A 20656-nucleotide genomic window follows, 5' to 3' on the forward strand; every position below is an offset into this window, starting at 1 on the left:
TTTTCCTCTTTTTTTTGTACTGATTATTTTTAATAATTGTCTTTCTACGTTTTTATTTTATTATTTCTTTTTAAATAAACGTGTTGCTGATATGTTAACGGATTTTTCTTTTTCCTTTTTAAGGTGCTTGCTGAATACAAAAGATATGAGTGTAACACGTATAGTGACGTTTCTTGTATTGTTTTCTCCTAGAAGTAGTGGCAGGCCTGAGCATGTATTTATACTTTTAATCTTTGTTACTGCACTCTGTATTGGGGAAATGAGAGAGAGAGAGAAAGAGAGAGAGAGAGAGAGAGAGAGTGTGTGAGAGTGTGTGTGTGTGTATATATATATATATTTATACTAAAGATTAACCAAAAGCTTATATCCTCTCAGTTGATAAAATAATCTGTTGATCCATGTGTAATTTAAGTTTTGAAGACATTTGAATATTAAAATCTCACCTTTGAATGGCTCCCACAGCTGGATGAGGGAAGTTGTTCAGCCGAGTTCCTTAGTTGTCAGAACGTTTTAGTAATTTTTGCTCACTGTATGTGGAGAACTGTGTGTTTAGAATTCTTCACTGCAAAGTGGAAAGCATAGTTTCTTTTTTTTTATCAAAGGGAACGTTAACTAGATACAGAATCCTCTTAAAGGTGGGACCATGGATAAGCATTGGAACCATAAGATATTTGAACCAAGGCTTATGGTTTTGTAGGTTTGTTTTCAGTTGTGTAATTGAAAGCCCTTACTATGTGACCAGTTTCTAGGTAGATGGAAAATTCTCAAAAATTAAGGTAAAATAGGCCAAATTACTGTTGCCAGTGTTTTTGATGTTAGGTGGCCTGTGGCTGATTCTGACTGATAGTGACATGTGTACATGGGATCTGAATTCTTCCCGGTTCTGTGTCATTCTCACGACTGTCACTATGTGTGAACCATTTGTAGCAGTCCATTTCTTTGAAGAGTGTCCTGTTTTGTTTCTTTTTTTTTTTTTCTCACTCTCTGTTTTACCAAGCTTGAGGTCCTTTTCCAGAGCCTGGGCCCTCCTGATGGACGGGTGGTTGGTGTTGGGTTGTGGGGTGTTTTTTTGGGGGGAGTTCTTCCACAAGTGGGTGTCAGCTCACTGAACTTGCCCAATTTTAGCTAACAATGACCCAAGGGTGGAGGGTCTGCTTGGTTTACAGTCAGCCAGTATTTGTTGGACTTACCTGTCTTTAAAAATACTTTAAGGCCCTCTGGCCTGTGACTCTTGGGCCAGATGATTTCATTTTGGAATGAACATTCTTTTAAGTGGTATAGCAGTCATTTGTCTGCTGTCGTGAAGTAACTTGGAGTTGCTGTGATGCTGAACACCATGCCATAGGCGTGTCAAACACCATAATGGTTACCCATCAAGGACAGTGTTTGGAGGAGTTCCCAGATTGGTTCAGATTTGGAAGCAGGAGTGACATCTGTTCCTAAACCATATGCCTCTGGAAACTATGAACATAATGAAATAATGTTCATTATAGAACAGGGTTTAGGTCTCTTGTTCATAGTGTTGCTGTGAGTTGTATTTGACTTGATGGCACTTAACTATTATTGCTGAGTGAGACTTGTTGGTTGATGTTGAGTTGAGCACGACTCATGGTGACTCTATGAACAAAAGACCTAATGCCTTTCTATAAGCTTCTCCAAGTTAATAGAATTTTCATAGGCATACCTGTGTCAAGTGAGACTAGTGTTGTTATATTTTGGAGGAACATTCTTCTAAATTGTATAGCAATCTTCTGTCATTTTGCTTGGAGAAAAGACAATAATTAATAGAAAGGGTTTCGAGTCTTTTGTTTATAGAGTTGCTGTGAGTCATGCTTGACTCGATGACAACAACATTTTAATGAATATTATGAGATTCAGTATTATAGTGTTCTCAAATGCATACATTGAATTAATTCATTTAAAAATAACTAAGCATAGTTATATCTGATATTCTGCGTACTTTAGAGTTGTTGTTGCTGTTGTTATGTGTCCTTAAATTGGAACCAACTCATAGCTGATTCTCTAGTGGGTTTTCAGAGGCTTTAATTTGAGAAAGAGATTTCCCATCTTTCTCCCCCAGAGCAGGTGAAGGATTTTGAACACCTGCCTTTGAGTTGGCACCACAGCTATTTATCCATTAGGGCACCAGGGCATCCTATTACACCATGCTGTTCAAATTCACCTGTTGAAAGAATTTTTTAAAGTGGCATACATTCAGATTCTTGTTGATTCCCATTGAGTCTGACTCATCTGTTGCCAAATAAATCTGCTCCATAGGAGCATCTAGTCAACTTGATGGCAGTGATGTTTAAATTTTAACAAGCAGATCACTGGACCTTTTTTCTGAGGGTAGATCCAGACTGGCACCTTTTTAGGTCAGCAGTTTGCAAACTTTGTCAGCTAGGTTCTTTTAACACTCATGATGTTTTGTATTCTTGAGTTAAATCTAATTCAGAGCAGCACTATAGGATTGAATGTCACTACTCCTTTTCTGGCCTGTATTAGTACTATGGGTGCTGATCTCACCAGTTTTCTCTCCCATGAAGCCCCTCTATTGGTTTAAACCACTGGTGTTTCGGTTAGCTGGTGAGCTGTTTAAACCATTATGCCACAAGCTCTCTTAAATATTCATGAGACCCTCAAATCTCTAACAAAATTTTAAGGCTTTGTGATGTAGGAGTATGACTGTTGTCAAGTGAACAGACACACCCTAACATTAGTTTGCGGAAAGAATTGGAACAAGTTACCGGATCTCTGTAGTCTTTTGTTTTCTTGTTTATAAAATAAGTTGTAATGGAACTCCTGGATTCTTAATTCTGTGGAAATAAGCACTGAAATGTATGAATAATTAGGAAATACTTGTGGGGCGGGGCAAAACATATGTCTGTGACATTATAAGGGGAGTTTTGAAGATAGTTAAAGAAATAGGTGTCTCAGCAGTTAATGCCATCATCCTCTGTCAATGTTAGATAAATTTAATTACAAATTGAATCTTGACAAGGCATATATATTTAAGTAAAATATAAACATTTCCTCATTTACTTTTTGTAGGTTTTGCTTAAAACAAGGTGTCCAATCAGATGTTTCTGATTGAGTCCTGGCTGTTGACCTGAAATGGGATTGGACCCTAATTTGTAACATGTAGGTAGACTAGGCAATTATTGAAACAAGAGCCCTGGTAGAAACTTTGTCTCTCTCAGAAAAGTCAGCATGTGCATTAATTATATGATCACTAAAACTCTACCAGCATAGTCAGAAACAGTCTTGTCCAGCTCCAAGATAGTAGCTCCTTGCTACTTAGTATGTAAATCACTCTCTGTGGTCTGGCCAATAATCCTGTTTTTACATCTGGTTCTTTGAAAGGGTTATTCTCTACCCCTCTTCCAAGTGTCCTATTCCAGGTATTAGATTTGTGGTTTTTTCCCCCTTCTGTTTATCATTCATTTGTTGTTGTGTACCACAGAGTCAGAACCGGCTTACAGCTGACCCTCCAGTGGGCTTTCAGAGGTTATAGTTTGCCCAAGAGGAGACTCCCCATCCTACTTTTGAGCATCTGTGGGGTTCATACGACTAGCCTTTGGATTGGTAATGCAACCCTTTATCCACTAGGCCTTAAGAGCTCCCTATCATTCTGGTATACCCTTATTTTATGACTTTTGAGTCTGTTAGATTTCATTTCCTTGATCTTGCCTGGACAGGCTTAAATTGTTCAAATCCTTAATTTAAAGAGAGCACTTTACTTTTCACAGCTGCTTACCAGCATGGTTTGGCATAGGGTATGCTTATGTTACACCTTTGCATGTGTGTCCTTCAGAATGAGTATCTGTCTGTCCTCTTGAAGCATTTCCTTTTGCTCTTTTTTTTATGACTACCCCAAATTTCTCCATTGTGCCACAGCTGTTTAAGTTTCCTTCTGTCACTCTTCCTTCAATTCTTTTCCAAGTCCTGTGTGTTGTAGCAGTATGTCTTGTACAGATGCTGCCACACTTGTAGGTTGGCTGTGTACCATGTCTTGTTGTTAGTGATCTTGCTCATCATTTTATGTTCCATAATGACGTTGAGAAGATGAATTTAATGTATCTCCCATAGGAAAAAGAGAAATTGAAGCTTTGACACGACATATTAAGGAGTTTATTGTGCTCTTGCTTTGGTTAATAAAAATCACAAAGGAAACAATACTTGTTACAACTTAAAGGCTAAACTGTGGTTTAACTTTTTTTCCCTATTTTTAAAAAAGCTTTCTTAAAAATATTCTCCAAGATTGTTCACTAATAATAAAGCCTAGAGTTTAAAATGTTAATTGATTTTGGATGAACACTCTTTCTAGTGGTACAGCAGAGGTCTGTTTGCTCTGCTGAAATAACGGAGTTGCTGTGATGATGGACAGCTGGGCCATAGGCGTGTCAAACACCACAATTGGCTACCCATCATGGGCAGTCTTTGTTGAAATTCCCAGATTGATTCAGGTTTGGAAGCAGGACTAGCATCCACTTCCTAAACTACATGCCTCTGGAAAGCTTATAAACTTGGAGAAATGATGATAGTTATAGAAAGGCTTTAGACCTTTGTTCATCTTCTGTTTATATATGTATCCTTCCCTCATGTGTACTCAGTCTATATGGTAGACAAATCTTTCAAGAAGTTAGACTCTCTGAAGAAACGTGTGGCATCAGAATAGGAGGAGATTGAAGAAGCCGCAGAATGCTCCCAAATGGGTGTTTTTGGGTGGTGAGAGACAATGAGAATGGGTGATTATGGAGCAATTTGAAATGACAGAGCTCATGGAGTTTGAACCATGCTTTGGTTCTTAAATTCAGTTGGGCTCTCAGGCCTGGTTTTAATTATTTTTGGTCAAACATTGTTTTAGGTATTATGACATTGGTCTGTCCATTTGCTGTACAGATGTAACTCATGGTTGCTGTGATGCTGAACACTGTGACACAGATGTGTCAAATGAAATGATGGTTACCTATGGTGGACAGTGTTTGGTGAAGTTCCCCAATTAGAACAAGCTTGGAAGCAGGAGTGGCATCCACTTCCAAAATAGCTTGCCTCCGGAAATCCTGTGAACCTGGAAAAAGGATGAAAGTTATACAAGTGTTCAGGTCTTTGGTTCATAGGGTCGCTATGAGTTGCCTGCAACTAACTGGCACTTAACAACAACAACAGCAGTTCTTATTTGGTGAAGTTATTAGCGTCCACTGGTGAAGTCTTTGAAAGTATTTATTTTTTATGATCATATAGAAATAAATGTAGCTAGGCTTAACTTTTAAGAGTCTCAACTTATTTTAATATAATTGCTAATCACAAACTGCCCTATCTGTGTTATGCCAGCCTTCTTAACCTACTTAGTGCTAGTATCCCTTCATTACATCTTAGCCCTATTTAAACTTTCTTTTCATCTGCTTAAGCAGTTGAAATAGAATCTTTCAGTTATTTAAGACTCCGTTCCTTCATTTTAAAATTCCAGTCTCATGTTCAGTTTAAAACTCCTCCCAACCCCTCAGTTCCTCTTCTGAGTTACATTTAGAAATACGGTCTATGTTTAAAAACTGTCCTTCCTCCTCCTGATGCATACTTTTCTGATTGTGGGTTAAATTAAGGGATAAAAACAATTGTCCATTTTTCCCGTCTAATCCTCCTCTGCCCCTTGATGTCTTACTGGATTGAATAGCTTGCTAATAGGTAAACAACGCTATCTCTGTTGTTACGTGCTATAGAGTATGACTTACTGCAACTCTGTGATCAACGGAAACCTGCCCTATCCGCGCCATCTGCATCATCACTGGTGTACTCGAGTCCATTGCTATAGTCACAAAGTCAGTCCATCTCCTTGACAGTCTTTCAGTTCTTTGCTAACACTTATCCTTTCCAAGTATGATGTCCTTTCCAAGGAATAGCCCCCTCCTAATAATATGCCCAAAGTATGTGCTAGGAAGTTTCACCATCCTTGTTTCTAAGCTTAGAGCGCACTGGCCAAACTTTCTCAAGACGTACCTGTTTGTTCTTTCAGCAGTCCGTTCAGTGCTCTTCTCCAAGACCACAGTTCAAAGCCATCGTTTCTTCTTCTGTCATGCTTAGTCATTGTCCAGCTCTCAGGTAATTGGAAGATCATGGCTTGAATCAGGTGCACCTTATACTTAAATCTATATAATTGCACATCAGGACTTTGGAAAGGTCCCAAACAGTAGACTTTCCTGTTGCTCTATGTCTCCTAATCTTCAGACTGTGGGTACCAAGAATGTTGTTTGTGGATCCAAATAAGATGAATTCATTGACAGTTTTAATCTTTTCTCCATTGTTCATGATGTTGCTTATTGGCCTGTGGATGAAGATTTTGATATTGAGATGAATTTAAAGGCCTCCTCGCTTTTAGAAAGCAAGGTGTGCCATCTGCATGTTGGAACACATATAATTATGCTTATATGAAATCCATACCATTTTTTACTTGAATTGGGGGGAAAATATGTTGAGATAAATGAAATGATGATTAAAGCAGCACCAACAAGTCTAATAATACCTGCTGAGTGCACTTAAAGGAGCAGATATTACAACTCTAAGCTGGATAGAAGCAGCATGCCAGCCAGTAAAGTGATTGAGATTGCTAACAGCGTCAGCTTGCTTGCCTGTACAGTTAACACTCTTGGTACCAGCATCCAGGAAAACAAAACATAAATTGCATTGGGAAAATCTGCTATCAGGGACCTCTCCAGAGTGCTGAAGAGCAAAGATGCCAGTCTATAGAGACCAAGATGTGCATGATCCAGGCCATGGGCTTTGCAATTACTTGCTCTGCATCAGAGAACTGGGCAGTGACTAAGGATGATAGAATAGTCATCCTTGCCTTTGAGCTGTGGTACTGGAGAAGAGTATTGAGTGTATGATGTACTGCTGAGAGAACAGATAGGTTCATCTTAGGGTGAAACCAGGCTGCTTCTTGGAGACAAGAATTGTGAAGCTCTGTCTGACATACTTTGGACATGCTGAAAGGAGGGACCAGTCCTAGTAGAGGAACATCTTGTGTGGAATGGGGGAAGGACAGGAACAGCACAGGAGAGGAAGACCCTGGATAAGGTGGATTGACTCAATGACTAGGGTAATGGGGGTAGGTATGACAGAGACGATGAAATGGCTCAGGATAGAGGAGGGTTCAGAACTGTTGTACCTAGGGTTGCTGTGAGTCAGAATCCATTTGACAGTACGTAACTACACCTAGTAGTATAATCTCATTTTTCCATATGATGAAACTGAGCTAGTCAAAGATAAGATATGTGAGGAATCTGTTTGGATGTTACTTTATTATATCTGTGAGTTAAAGTCATGCCAAACATGGAGAGGAAAAAAAATGTGAAGAAAATGGAGAATTATTCCTGTCATGTAAGTTGTTAAATTAAAAACAAGTTAGGAATGAATTAAGTAAACTGAAGAATAGGATGGATCATCATTGAAATTTCTTTAAAGTTAGAAAAATGATAGTAAAATGCCCAAGTTAAAATGCAAAACCAAATGGCATTTGTGAGGAAGGTTGGAAATTGCAAACTGAATTTTTTTAGAGAAATTACATAATAGTTTATCTTGAAACCAGGAGAATCTCTTTAAAGACTTCTTGGACCCTTTTTTAGCAGTTGTATTCAGATGCTCCGTATTAGAATGATGTTACACCTTCTGTACAGATAAATAGAATCTATATAGAAGCCTCCTGGAACCATTCTGCTCTGTCCAGTGCAGTTGCTGTGAGTTTGAATCAACTTGAAAGCAGTAAGTTAGTGCAGGTTGGAGTCCTTGAGTGGTATAAATTGTTAAATATTCAGCTGTTAACTAAAAGATTTATGATTGAGTGTACCCACAGAAGCTTCAGAACTAAGGTCTGGAGGTCTACTTTTGAAAAATTAGCCATGGAAAACCCTTCAGAGCACAGTTCTGCTCTGATGCTCCTTGGGTTTCCATGAGCTAGAATTAATTTCACAACTGTTTCTGGTACTTTTGTATACTGATTTGGTATCTTTAGGTTGAGGGCCCAAGAATTTACATTCCTATTAAGTTACTGGTAATATAATAGTTTGGGAATGATACTTTAAAAATATAAAAACATCTGTGTGGTAGCAGAGTTTGACCTCCATTAACACCACAAAGGGGACCAACCATCAAGAGCATTAGTAGCCCAAAGTTGATTGCAATAAAGTAAGGCATGACTCCAGGAAACTAACAGGTTCACTGACACATTTCAGTGACTCTACAGAACTCACAGTACTCACAGTTATGGGGTTTGTTTGAAGGCCCCAAGGGTTGTCAAAAGAGCGAACAGATATGTCTTGGAAAAGGTACAGCCAGAGTGCTTCTTGGAGTTAAGGATGGTGAGGCTTTGTCTCTCATACCTTGGACATGTTGGTAGGAGAGTCTATTTCTTGGAAAAGGATATGATGTTTGGAAAAGTGGAGGGTAAAGGAAAGAGTGGAAGACCCCCAATGAAGTGGGTTGAAAGAGTGACTCCAGCAGTGGGCTCTAGAATATCAGATGATGAGGGTGGCACAGGATAGGTGAGGCTTGACTCGACGGCTCCTATCAAAAACACATCTGTAGTGGGCACCATGGCTTCCTTCATTTTTACTGGTTACAAAACATCTAATTCTCTTTGTGGGTCCACAAACACCCCAAATATAAATAGTTTTTCCCTGTCATATTGTGAAAGGCAAAGCCAATAGCTAGAAAATCATATTAAATAATTCAGTGTACCACAGAGAATCATTACTTTTATTTAATGGGTAAATCTTTTGGCCATGAGATTAGAAGTAAATACAAAAATAATGATATTTATTAAAGTCATAGTATGAGTATTTTCTATTTAGGACTAATTTGTGTATTTGATCTTTAAAGCATTAGTTGTGTTCCAGGAATTTAGACATACTAGAGTGGTTACACATTAAGTCTGAATCTAATTTAAATTCTTTAAGCTGAAAGCGGTAGTATTTTGGTTAATTAGAAACTGTTGATATGTGTTAGTAGTGGATAGTTATTATAATTAAAATTTACTCATTGCCCTAGAGTCGGCACTGACTCATAGCTGACCCTCTTGGTTTCTGAAGCTGTGAGTTGCACAGGAGGAGACTAACCATCGCTTTCCTGTGGAGACATGGGTGGATTCAAACCACCAGAGAGGTGTGGATGTAGACCCTGCTCTGTGGCTCTAGACTGTGGTGCTCCATACTAACAGAATTCACTTACTTGAAACTTTTGTGGGTTTTTTTTTTTAATTCATTTTAATGAAAATTTACAGACACTTTGGATTTCCAGTCATTCGTTGTTGCACTTTTCTCCCTGCCCACCCCTCCCCCTACTTGATATTTTTGTGATATATTTACTAGAGTTAAGGTTATAGAGTGGTTTTATTTACCGTATGCAATTAAGCACTTCAAATAGGGTTTATGAAGTTAACAAATTAAGTTCAGCATTTGTAAGACCCTTAATTAACCATAGCTAGAAGTAAGATTAAGGATATTTAGTTTATCCAGTTCTAGTTTGAGTTAATCAGCTATCAGAAATGCCCCAGAAAATGTGTTTAAATTTACCAGATTTATAACTAGAATGCAATTTATAGTTGAAGGCTTTAAAGAGAAAAGAAAAACTGGGAAAAAAGAGCCAGGACAGTGTGGAAACAGCTGAGTCTGGTCTCAGCTGACTCCACACCGGAGAAGTGACCCCATCAATAAAACAGCCATAGTAGAATTCTGCTAGGCCCAGAATCCATTGCGGTTGTTAACTAGACAGGACCCCACTTATGGTCATGAGGTTAATTAGGGAAGTTAATGGGCTGTAATCCAGGTTAGCAGCAGGATACAATCTCTCAGTCCTGACAGTCTCTCAAGGCTTGGTTAGAGGCCCTTTGCCCTCCAATCTGACAGCTTAGCTCAGTCACACGGGGTCCCTTTAGTCCTACCTATTACAGATTCTTCCCATAATCTTCTAGCAGGCTTGATTTTGGTTATGTAAGGTAGCTCTTTCAAGTCAGCTTTTTCTTAAGTTATCCAGCAAGCAAAAACTTTAGTTCTGTCTGCATCTTGAGGGCACTGACTTCGTTGCTATCTCTGGGCCTCTGACCCTAGCACCATCTCATTCAGTCAAAATAAGATGATTGTTGTTATTGATTGCCACCAAGTCAACCACAACTCATAGCGACCCTATGATCTGAAGCCGTTCTATAACTATCATCATTTCTCAAAGTTCATAGAGTTTCCAGAGGCATGTGGTTCAGGAAGTGGATGCCACTCCTGCTTCCAAACCTATCTTAAACTGGGAGCTCCACCAAACACTGTCCACCATGGGTAACCGTTATGCCACTTGACACTCCAATGGCACCAAGTGCAGCGTCACAGCAACCCCAATATAGAGTCTCTCAATTAATCTAGGCCACTTCTCCGACAACACAGCAAGATGCTGCTGGCACAGACACCTCTGGCTTCAGAATGACACATGCTGATTTCTCTACTGCTGCTGCTTCATTAGTATGGAGGTTCCAATTCCTGCCATTGAATCTGCTCAATTTAATGGTGAGACTAACCAGTCTCCTTGTGGATAGGTTAACGCATCCTATGAGGGAGAAAGGGTTCCCTCAGCTGTTGATGGTGTTGGTGGGCTGCCGGCCTGCAAAGCACCTAGATCAGCTTAATTAATGTACTTGTAGGAAAAGAGAGAGTTGAGCCAACTAGCTAAACAGTGGTCTAGAAAAGCCATTTTAAACAACAGAAAGCCAAAACAACGGGCCCACTACATTGTAAATATTTCTATGTGTAATTTCAATACATAGAACATAAACTTAAAAAAAAAATAAAATAGTTCTTTTCTGCGAATATAAATTCTCTTAATGGTCACAAGCAAATTGATATTTAATGTTATTTTAGTAAATTATATGGAAAAGGAATCTGGTTTTAAGTTAAATGCATATGTGTTAGAGAATGGTTGCAAATTTGCCTTTGTTTTTCAAACGTTAGTGAAAAAGATCAGGCATCATTCAGTGTTCCTAAGATAAAGATTAATCAGTTTTAAGGTAAGGAAAAGCACAACTGATAGTGAGCATCTGGAATAAAAAAAAAAAAAATTCAAGTAATAATAATAGCACAGAAATCCCCTTAACATCTTTATCATAAATACAGATTCCAAGATTGAAAAACCTTTTTATTTTCTCAAAGAAAATTTTTTTTTCAAACAACTTTTTAAAAAATTTATTTCATAGGGTTTCAAATGGAGTCTTCCTGGTTCAGTTGTGATCAACAAAGTAGTATGAAAACAAACCCAAATGTTAAAGAACTGTAATGAGTGAAATGACATATTGGAGTCCTGGAATGAGAGGTTTGGAAGAGGTTTAGTGAGCCTTTTCAAGAGCCTAAAGTGAGGGAGTGGATTCTTCTCCAAGATTTATGTGCATGACACACATTCAAAGCAATGTAGTCAGTCACCACGATAGAGAGGAGCTGTGTTGTTTCTGTGTATGTTAAGAAGTGTGGTTGCTATGTGGTAGGCCTTTGCATACTAATTTGGAAATAATGTTTCTAGCATAGTGATGACTCTTTTTTTTTTTTGTCCAGTTTCACCAATATTTTACAAAAAAGATCGATTCTGGTTGCACTTCATCAGCCATAACTAAACCAAGAACTAAGCCCTGGTGGAATACCAAAATGTAACAAAAAAGTAGTTCTGTATGTGGCCAAGGCATTTCATCCAAATATGTCTAGGAGGGTAGATTTTCCTTTCCCTGATTAAAATGTAAGAACCTGACACAAAGTTGCTGACTGACAGGCCCTAAGAATTGGTCTTATCAGGGACTCCACTGGTTTCATGAGCAGTCAAAGTAGCCAAGTGAACTTTTGTAAGAGGAAATCTAAATATCAGAGCCCCTTCTTAACTCCATTCATACCATGGTTCATGATGGGAATGGCTGGGTTTCATTGAACACATCATCTTAATTGTTTAAATGATCGTCTGCTGAGTTTGACTCTTCTGAGTCACCCTTTGATGAGCATTCAAATGAGACGTATCTTCTTTCTCTTGTTATCAAGTCATATAGAGTGGATTTTGACTGATAGTGGTATCCCCTCACCCTTAATTATGTTTCTGAGGCCATAACCTCAACAGGAGAAGACTACCCATCTTTCTCCCATGAAACAGCCTGTGGATTCTAAGCTCTGGTTAGCAATGCAGCATGCTGTGCATTGTGCCACTGATTTCACTTAGAGGGATCCTCTCACATGCATCGCTCCCATTTCTCTTTGTCAGCAATTTTCCGGTCATGTTCTTTCCATGTTTCTGACCATCTAGCCAAGGCAGTAGGCACAACCTATGAATCAGAATATAATCACCCATGTGGCCATCTTTCCTTCCACTGGCAGGATTACCTTACCACTGTCCATCAGGAAGCTTTTAGAAAGGGGTTTCCATGTTCCCACTGTCCTATTTGAGTACCTGTGTGTCATGTAGAACAGCTTATAAACCAGGCAGAGCTTTTCTTTTCCTTAGATAATCATGAAACTCTCCATGGGGCTGTAAGTGCAGACTAGAGGGAAGGTAATAGGTGTGGAGACCATGGGCTTTAGAGCCATTTCCTTGTAGAAATTATACCTGTAGGTTGTGCTGGAGCCTGATCTCCTATATGCTACTTTCTTTAGTGATGGAGTGTTGATGTACATACCTAATTTTATGAAGTAGTTTCTGAGAAAGGCTATTAGTTATCTGTGGAAGATCTGGAGTTTTGCTTCAGGATTACAATATACATACTGTGATTCTGATGTATTGCTTTGGGCAAGGCAACAGCCTTGTTGTTGTTTGTTTCTCTCATACTTTAGACATGTTGCTAGGAGAGGCTATTCCTTGGAAAGGAATATCATGCTTTGAAAGATGAATCATCAAAAGAGAAGAAGACCCCAAACAAGATGATATGGTGACTACAGCAGTGGCTCAGTTGTTTCAGAGATGATGAAGATGGCGCAGGATAGGACAGGATTCAGATCTGTTGTTCATAAGATCACTATGAGTTGTATACTTGATGGCATCTAACAACAACAACAACAACAACAAGTGATTCAAAGGGTGTCTCTGTTTGCCACTGATGTTTCCAGAACCATTGGATCAACTAGAGCATCTGGTCCAAAGGCAGAGTGGCACACATATCAACCTTAAATGTTGTAGAACCTTCTCTTGTTCTGGGCCTCACTCAAAGCTAGCAGTTTTTCAGACCACTTGATGTCAAGGCCTGGACAGCATGCCTAAGAGAGTTAGCGGCTGCTTTCAAAGTCTGAAGCTGCTCACAAGCATTGTGTCTCTTTAGTTGTAGGAGAAGGCAGATACAGCAACAGCTTATCTTACAGTCTTGATAAGGACTGTGTTTCTTTTATGTATGATGAAGGATAATCTTTACAATTCCTTAACCACCTTCCCAGCACTTTCTCACTGTATAAAGAAACTTCTGCAGTGCATTGGTATGTATGTTGATTTTGACAGAGGTGGTATGAATTTTGTTAATGCTGCCAAAAGTTCACTTAACTGTTTTCATTACCCACTTGGGCCTTTCTTTTTTGGGGGGGGTGGAGTGGGGGGAGGACTTTCTTTTGCATTGCTCAACATCATTATTTATTTTGTCATTGTTTTGATCTCAGATTATATTACATTTGGCCTGTGTCTTTCTTATCTAGTACAGCTAATTTTTTTTTTTTTAATTTTTGTGTTACAAGGGGTGGCTTTAACATGCAAATTTATTTTCTCACAGAACGTAGGAGGTGAGAAATAAGAATTCAGGGAGGCAGCTTTAAGGGAAGACTTTCTGTTGGCTCAGGGAGAAGGCACTTGTGTCTTTTCAGCTTCTGTTTCTTGACTCCCTGCTGATCTTGAGACATGACTTAGCCCTTCCTCCATCTCTGCTCAGTCTACTCCTTTATTTTTCAGAAGAGATCGATTTAAGACCTAGCCTAAAGCAATATTACCTCATTGGTAGAAAGCACCCAGTCCCAAATGAGATTGTAATCACCATGTTGTTACGTACCCTCAAGTCTTTTACGACCCATAGCAACCCTATGTACAACAGCCCTGAAGCCTGCTCTGTATTGAGCCAACTTCATTGTCTCTGACACACATACCCTCACTACTCCAGTCACTGAGTCAATCCATCTCATCCAGGGTCTTCCTCTCTTGCGCTCACCTTGTCACTCTACACTTCCAAGCAATGATGTTCCTCTCCGTGGACTAGTCCCTCCTGGCAACATGCCCAAAGTATTTCAGACAACGCTCCAGAATCCTTGCCTTAAAGGAGCAGCCTGGTTTTACTCTCTCCATGATGAAACGGTTTGTCTCTGGTATATTCAGTACTCCAACTCAAAGGCATCAATTGTTCTTCTGTTATCCTTAGTCATTGTCTAGCTTTCTGATGCATAACAAGTAATTGCAAAGACCATAGCTTTGATCCAGTGCACCTTAGTCTCTAGACTGACGTCATTGCTCCTCAGTACTCTGGAGAGGTTCTTAACTGCAGATTTTCCCAGTTCAATTAATCTTTTGATTTCCTACTGGTAACAGGAGTGTTGATGGTGGAGCCAAGCAAGCTGAAGCTGTTAAAAATCTTAATCTCTTCACTATCAGGATGCTACCAGTTGGCCTAGGGGTGAGAATCTTTGTTTCCTTGATCTTGAGTTCCCATCCATATTGAAGGCTTCATTTGTAAGTATGTTTTGGAGAAAATAGTTCAAGCTATAATACCTTTCATGCTGACTCGTGTGCCATTTTGCCATATCTCATCTTTCTGTGTCATTTTGTTAACTTTTTGTATACCACGACAGTTCAGGCTCATTTGATAGATCCTTAATCTAATGTGATCATGGATTTCTTTTAAAAAAAAACACACAAAACTGTCTTCTTTTAGTGAAAGATAACAATTGGAAACTTAAGATCAGGGCACCAACATGCCTTTGCTTCTATACCATTTTCTCAGAATTTTGAAGGTGAGAAATAATGTAGTAAGCTATGGAAATAATGAAGGGGCTGGGGAAAATGGCAGTTTCATCTAGTCCAACCATATGTATGCACACAGACACGCTCATATATGTTTGTGTGAGTAAACGTATACATTTGTATTTATACCTCTCATTCAAATCCACCCCTTTAGGGTTCTGCTTTTGTCTTTTCCCATTTTATTTTGTATCCACTTTGGCTTTATTGAGAAATTAGGTTCCTAATAACATCTTTTATAAGAAAACAAAGATTCTCACCACTGGGCTAATTGGCAGCATCATTATAGATGGTGAAGATACTGAGATTATTAAAAGCTCCGTTTGCTTGGCTCTATAATAATGACTCTTGGTACCAGCAGCCAGGAAATTAGAAGACAAACTCCATTGGGAAAGTCTGCTGTCAGAGACTTCTCCAAATACTGAAGAGCAATGATGTCAGTCTGGAGACTAAGGTACGCCCAATACAGGCCATGGTCTTTGCAGTTACTTGCTATGCATTAGAAAGCTGGATGATGATGAGGTGAATTGATGCTGTTGAGCTGTGGTGCTGGAGAAGAGTATAGAATATACCATGGACTACTAGGAGAACAAACAAGTTCATCCTGGAGAGGGTGAAGCCAGGCTGCTCCTTGGAGGCAAGGATTCTGAAGCTCCGTCTGACATACTTTGGACATACTGCAAGACGGGATCAGTCCTTGGAGAGGGACATCGTGCTTGGGGTGTTGGAGGGACAGTGCAGGAGAGGAAGACCCTTGATGAGAGGATTGATTCAGTGACTAGGAGAATGAGGGTGAGTGTCTCAGAGACAGTAAGATTGACACAGAATAGAGCAGGGTTTAGGGCAGTTGTACATAGGGTCACTATGAGTCACAAGTGACTCAATTTCTCGTAACAATAATATTAGTGTCAGAATTCCTACTCTATGAATAAAGAGGCTAATAATGATAACGTTGTTGTTGTTGTTGTGTACCCTCCAGTCAGAACAAATCCACCCATAACTGACCCTCCAGTGGGTTTTCAGGGACAGTTAATCACACGGGAGAAACTTGCCCATCTATGTCTCTCTTAGCAGCTGGTGGATTTGAACCACCTACTTTTTTGTTGGAAGCACAGTTCCTTACCACAGAGCCACCAGAGCTCCATAATAATAATAATAATAATGTCTCTCTTAGCAGCTGGTGGATTTGAACCACCTACTTTTTTGTTGGAAGCACAGTTCCTTACCACAGAGCCACCAGAACTCCATAATAATAATAATAATAGTTACTGATTACAAAATCCATGTTTCTGAATGTGTTTCCGCAATTCATAGCCTTGTATTTCAGAAGGGAATTGTCAGGCCTCTCTTGCTCCTGTAGGGATATTTGAACCTCCAACCTTTCAGTTAGAAACTAAGTGCTCAAGGATTCATTACCAAACCTAAACAAAACCCATTGCTATCAAATCAGTCCTAAGGTCTGACAATGCACCAGGTTTTATGAGCCTGTAAATGTTAGTGGGAGTAGACTGCCTCATCTTTTACCTTCTGAGGTTCAATCTCCTGACTTTTGATTAGCAGTTCAACCCCTAACACACTATTGTTGTTTACCCTCAAGTCAGAACTAACTCATAGCTGACCCTCCAGTGAGTTTTCAGAGACAGTAAATCAAACAAGAGGAGACTGTCCATATGTCTCCCAAAGAGCAGCTGGTGGATTCAAACTGCTCACTTTTGTGTTGGCAGCACAGTTCCTTACCACAGAGCCACCAGAGCTCCATAATAATAATAATAATAATAATAATAATAATAATAAAATTGTTAGACCTGCCAATAGTCTGTTAAAATGATCCTTTCTTGTTTGAATGTGTATATACAAGTGTCTATTTGTCTATTTATTAATTACTTGGAGTAGTTTTTTATTGTTGTTACTGTAAAGTGCCATCGTGTCATAGACAACTCTTTGCAACCCTATGAACGAAAGACCTGAACACTTGTTTAACTTTCATCGTTTCTCCAGCATACAGTTTCCAGAGGCAAGCCATTTCGGAAGTGGATGGCACTCCTGCTTCCAAGCTTGTTTTAACCGGGGAGCTCCACCAAACACTGTCCACCATGGATAACCATTCTTGCATTTGACACATCGGTGTCACAGTGTTCAGCTTCACAGCAACCACGAATTACCTCTGAACAGAAAATCGAAAGACCAGTACTATACTACTCAGAAGAATGTTTGACCCAAAACAATTAAAACCAGGCCAGAGGGCCACAGATTGAAATTACCCACCTTTGACTTGGTAGCATAATTTTCTATCCAGCAGACCCACAGAGCTCTATGTTGGTGGTGTTGTTGTTAAGTGCCATAGAATTGTAGTCGACTCCTAGCAACTCTATGAATGAAAGACCTGAATGATTGTTGTTTGTTTGTTTGTTTGTTTTATAGAACAGTATATTAATTTTAAATATTTACTGCTGGTTATATGCTCGGTTTCAGTTATGTATCCCACCCCGGTTACTATTCAAGTTTATTTTTTAATGTGAAGCACATTAGCTCCAAAAGCTAGCTATTAAACTAAATTTAAGAAATGTAAGAAAAGTATAGAGTTGATTCTCATGCATTGTGGGGCTTGAGAGCCACAGCTGCTCTCACCCCCCAACTAAAAAACTTGAGTAATCACTTTGTATTGTGATAGCACTTTGCTGGGGAGATGAGCTGCTCTCACAGAGCTGCCGAGCATCCCACAGCTATAGCTAGCCTCACGTGGTGGTTGAAGCAGATACCCCAACACTTAAACTCACTGAACTGGCAACAGGATGAAAAATGAGTTAATAATTGGACACATATAATTATTATCCATCTTGTTCTTCAAGAGAAAAATACTCAGAAGTAGTCCATTTTTGTTCTGCGTCTTCTACCCCAATTTCACCTCCTGTTCTTTTAACTAATCAATTTTAATGGTTTCTGTTTTTACTTTTTGTTGTTTCTTTTTACAAAAATAAGCAAAGGTAGCATGCTTTATCTGCTGTGTACATTTTGCCTTATTTGCTTATCAAAATATTCTTCACATAATAATATCTTTCCCAATCCGTTATAAACAGAGAACTTCATTTTCTGGACTAACCATTTTTCTGTATACAGCGTGTTTGACAGTTTGTGTTTTGCCATTATAAATTGTGTTTCACTGAATAATTTACATATGTGTTTGGTGGAGGCAGAAAGTGAGGCCAAACCAAATACTGCCAAGTGGATTGTGAAATGTGTTTCAGAGTTGAACTGTGCTCCGTTGGGTTGTCATTGCCTGTGATCTTTTGGAAGTGGATCAAGAAGATTTTCTTCCAAGGTCCCTCTAGTAGATTTAATCCACCAGCCTTGTACTTACTAGCCAATTGCTTAATACCATTTCTGCAACCCTGGAACTTCACTGGAAGAATCTCGATTGCACAGTGGTTACAGCATTAAACTTGCTAATCAGTTCAAGCACATTAACTGCTCCACTAAAGAAAGCAGGATGACCCACTTCTATAGTGGGCCACTTGTCCTCTGCTTAGGGCTGTCATGAGTCACAGTTCATGATGGGATTGGGGTTTTTTTTTAGCAGTAATGATATTTTTTATTTGGTTTTAAATATGCCTCTAGTGCATTTCTTGCCTACTACTTCCTACCTTCTATTGATTTTTCACGGCTGTAAATCTTTAATGGGAGGACTTATCTTTGTCCTCATGAACAGCTGGTGTTTTAAACGTCTAGCCTTTTGGTAAGTAGACAAACATTCAATTTATTCTGCCACTAAGACTTCTCAGAGTTTAGGTGATTTCCTAAATATTCAGGTACCCAAGTAGGTTTTTAGGTGTCTCCAAATTCTTCTCCAGCATTTTACTTTCTTACATGAAAAGGAATAATGCCTGTCTTCCTAAAGCCAAAAGTGAGTTCATCTTGTTGAGTACTTATGAGTCAGAATGGACTTCGTAGCTGACCCTCCAGCAGTTTTTAGAGGCAGTAGATCTCACAGGAGGTGATTGTCTTTCTCCAGTGGAGCAGCCGGTGGGTGCCTTTGGTATGGCAGTTCAACTCTTTACCATTAGACAGCCAGAGCTTCCCTAAAAATGAATATTCATGCTTTTTAATTTTTACCTATATGGAGATGAGGAGTAGTATCTTATAGAAAATTAATGTCATGGTATATGGATTGTAATTTTTCAGGTGTGTAGTTTAGATTAATGTTTAAGAACATTAGGTCATTTAAACAAGATGTGATAAGCCTTTTTGTATTAGACAGTGAGGAGACAATGTTGAACAGTAGGTACCACCGTTTTTGAGGTTACAGTTATTGGAGAAGATTATAAATACATTGAAACTTAAAACTGTATCGTATGCTGTGAAAGAGTCTTAAAGATTGCTGCCAATTGGCCTAGTAGTGGTAACCTTTGTTTTCTTGATATTGAGCCTCAATCCATATTGAAGGCTACATTCCTTGACCTTCTGCAGCAAGCGCTACAGGCCCTCCTCAGTTTCAGCAAGTTCGGTTGTGTCATCGGCATAGGGCAGGCTGTTGATGAGTCTTCCTCCAATCCTGATGCCACATTTCTCCTCATATAGCCCAGCTTCTCAGATAATCTGTTCTGCCTGTAGGTTGAAAAGATATGGAGATAGGACACATCCTTATTTTTTTAACACACCCTCCCCGATTTTGAACTATGCAGTGTTTCCTTGCTCTGTTCTCATGACTGTCTCCTGGTCCAAGTATAGGTTTCTCATTATCAGGTGTTCTGGGATTCCCATTCTTCTCAGAGTTAGCCATAGTTTGTTGTGATCCACACAAACACCTTTGCATAATCAGTGAAACACAGGGTGTGGAAATTATTGAACAATATTATTAATATCACATATAAGCAAGATTCTGCTGAAGATTACCCAAAAACGACTAGAACAGAACATCAGCAGAGAACTGCCAGACGTCCAGGCTGGGCTTAGAAGGGGTTGTAGTACTAGGGATATTGTAGCTAATGTTAGATGGATCTTGGCTGAAAGGGAGTACAAGAGGCAGGAAGACTGTACGAGAGTTTTACTTTGGTGGGTTTGTTTGTAGTTTAATTTTTTTTAAAGCATTGCAAAGCTAAGTGGTTCATTTTTAGATTCAAGCTTAGTATATCTGCATTAGAACCATTCACCAGCTGTGAGGTAAAAGATGCATCTAAACAAACTTTTAGGAAATCCCAATGGCACAATGGTTACGCATTCACCTGCTTACCAAAAGTTTGGCTGAGATCTTCTAGTGACTGTGCTAGAGGAAGACCTGTTCCCATACCACCAATATCCTAGGGTAGCTGTTCTCCTGTTACTAAGGAGTGAAAATCCTATTGATTAATTCTCTTCTGTCTTCTGGTTTTACTATCAGTTGGAAAAACTCAATGACTCCTAACAAAAAAAACCCCAACTATATAGACAAAATATTAGTCTTCTAAGTTTGCATAGAGGAAAAACTATAACGTAGTTTCTTTTTAAGATTATTTGGATTTAAGTAGAACTATTATGTCTTTGAGTCTATCCCACTTGAATTTCAGAACCATCTCAGGAACAGGTTTGAGGCTTTGAACACTAATGAGCGAAGGCCAGATGAGTTGTGGGAGGATATCAAGGGTATCATCCAGGAAGAGTGCAAATGGTCATTGCAAAGACAGAAGAGGAAGAAAAG

The 20656-nt window shown here is 39.1% G+C and overlaps 1 protein-coding gene across 3 annotated transcripts in view; it reads left to right on the forward strand.

Moving 5' to 3' along the window:
* Positions 1-20656, forward strand: part of OXR1 (oxidation resistance 1) — a 325904-nt gene that overhangs the window by 227812 nt on the left and 77436 nt on the right. The window lies entirely within an intron of this gene.

Source organism: Elephantulus edwardii, unplaced genomic scaffold (assembly GCF_000299155.1).
Source record: "Elephantulus edwardii isolate Elephantulus edwardi_28Jun2011 unplaced genomic scaffold, EleEdw1.0 scaffold00114, whole genome shotgun sequence".
NCBI classification, from domain to species: domain Eukaryota; kingdom Metazoa; phylum Chordata; class Mammalia; order Macroscelidea; family Macroscelididae; genus Elephantulus; species Elephantulus edwardii.